General features: G+C 36.2%; 1 long non-coding RNA gene across 1 annotated transcript in view; it reads right to left on the reverse strand.

Moving 5' to 3' along the window:
• The window catches only part of LOC308517773, a 22972-nt gene extending 21878 nt beyond the window's left edge, over positions 1-1094 (reverse strand). Inside the window, exon 1 of the long non-coding RNA XR_013995889.1 lies at positions 940-1094. This is a non-coding gene — a long non-coding RNA (uncharacterized lncRNA). The remainder of the gene's footprint in view (positions 1-939) is intronic.
• Between the last annotated feature and the right edge of the window lie 1511 nt (positions 1095-2605).

The raw sequence follows: 2605 nt of genomic DNA on the forward strand, positions 1-2605 counted from the left end.
TCTTTAAAATATTTTTTTCACAGTTCTTCAGGAAATACTACAATCATCCTCAACCTGACATATCTATACTTCTAAGTTTTAAATAGTATATGCAACTCGTGTACTTGTATTTTTTATACATTATTTCCCAAATGTGTACAGAGTCTTCATATTTATAACTTCTAGTATCCACATCATGTTTCATGAAATTGATATTCACAGTGAGAATAATGTGTTTTTTAATTGTTTTTTATTTATTTTGTTATTATGCCAGAAGTCTTTTATAAACATCAGCTTATTTATCTTTTCTTAAAACATATCATATAAGTAAATTCCCAGGGCCTAGCTATCAGTGCATTCTTATTTAGTTATATGTGGTTTAATTTTATTTTTGTAACCTATTAGGTCAATAAAATAAAACACCAGTAATATATTTGAAAAAGATCAAAGTCAAAATAAGGAACATTTTAAGCCTTTAAGCAAATTTATTGGCCACTACTATAGACATTATAGAGAGTATCATTTCATGACTGTTACTTTGTTGATTTTTTTTATTTAAACTTGTTCCCAGGTCTGGGATTTCTAAATGAGGTGTACTAATTCTAATTGAGGTGTACTCGATCACTTGATTAATCCAGATATTAATATTACAACAAAAATATTAATTCCAGAAAACATCTTACATTGATCATCCCCATTTTACATATTGGTGTCTGCCAATAATTCTTTTGGGTACGTAACTGGAAATGTGTTCTCTAAGCCTCTTAAAATGGAGTCCTTTCCCTGTGAGTTCTTATATAAGAAACTGCCAGTCTTCCTGTCATCTCCCTCGCCTATGTCAGCCTGACACATCCCTTCATCTACTGAGCAAGACAGCCTTTCTGTTCCTGTCAGCTTGACCAAACTTTAGACCAGCTTCTTCCTCACTGGAGGCCCCTGACCTGCTCTTAGAGCACTTACCTCAGAAAACTTGGAATTGTAAATTTTCTCCCTGCTGCTTTGACATGTAAATCTTCTCCCAGACTTTTGTCAGCTTTACAACCTAGGAGTGTCTTTCTCACGGACTAGGAGCCATCTCTTTGAAAGGTTATCACCAAGAAAGATAGTGTGTCGGTCTGTGTAAGAAGGTGGAAGCCTGAGTGAGCACCAATTAGCAGACACAGCTGGTCTAAAAACATTGACCAACTACTCTTTCACTCCCCTCAGTACTTTTCCTCCAGCTCACTCAGTGCTCCCTCCAAGATTAAATGCTCGCTCTTACTGCAGTAGTCTTAAATAATGTCTTGACTGTTTAACTCTGTACAATTTTTCTATTACTCACACATGTTTATATAGCTATAATTTATATCTATCTTGCTGTTTCTTTGGAGAACCTTGACTAGTATGTATGCAAAGTGAATCTAGCGGCATGTGATAGCAACAACAGTTTCATCTTAAAGAATCATTCCACTATAATTTTTATTTTATATTTTAGTTTTTATTTTTGTATTTCAAAGGCCATCATTGCTGTGGAAATTGTGCAATTTTCTCTTTAAATATTGAATGATACTACAATGTGAAAATGTGGGAATCATTTGCCAGAAGGTAAAGGAGATCTTTGTCAGTTGGACTTTGCATGATTGTTCAATCATTTTCTGCCTCTCAGGGATCCTATGCTTCTTTGGGCACTACTGTTAGGTAGGAGGACTGGAAAAGAAATGGAGGAAGTGGATGGATAAGCTACAGCGTGTAATTCCTTCTCTTGAGTAATAATAGAGCAGAGGTGGCAACAGATAAGACATGAATGAGAAAAATTGACCTTAGGATATGTTAGACCTAAGTATTTAGAATTAGATTAAATATTATTTTTCATTCAACAGTAACACAAAACTAACTGTGTACGGGTAAGATATGTACTCATTACGCTGAAATTCTGATAATAGGACACGTTGATTAAAGGTACCCTATTTCATCATTTTCTTAAAGGCTTATGCCAACTTGAAAATTGTAATTATAAAGAACAATCAAATCTTTTTTTTTAATATTTTTTATTGATTAAGATATTACATATGTGTACCCTCTACCCCCCCCCCCCCCCCCCCGCTCATCTCCTCACCCCCCGTTGTCCGTGTCCATTGGTTAGGCCTATATGCTTGCATATAAGTCCTTTGGTTGATCTTTCCCCCTTGCCCCCACCCTCCCCTACCTTCCCTCCAAAGCCCGACAATCCAATCAAAGCCTCTCCGTCTCTGGATCAGTCCTTGTTCATCAGTTTATGTTGTTCATTATATTCCACAAATAAGTGAGATCTTGTGGTATTTATCCGCTCTCCAGTTCCATCCATGCTGTGGCAAATGGTAAGAGTTCCTTTTTCTTCTTCCTCTTTTTAAAGAATACCTTTCAGCATTTCATATAATGCTGGTTTGGTGGTGATGAACTCCTTTAGCTTTTTCTTATCCGTGAAGCTCTTTATCTGACCTTCCATTCTGAATGATAGCTTTGCTGGATAAAGTAATCTTGGTTGCAGGTTCTTGCTATTCATCTCTTTGAATATTTCTTGCCACTCTCTTCTGGCCTGCATGGTTTCTGTTGAGAAATCAGCTGACAGTCAGATGGGTACTCCCTTGTAGGTAACTGACTGTCTTTC

Source organism: Myotis nattereri, assembly GCF_964212035.1.
Source record: "Myotis nattereri genome assembly, chromosome: 4".
Classification (NCBI taxonomy): Eukaryota; Metazoa; Chordata; class Mammalia; order Chiroptera; family Vespertilionidae; genus Myotis; species Myotis nattereri.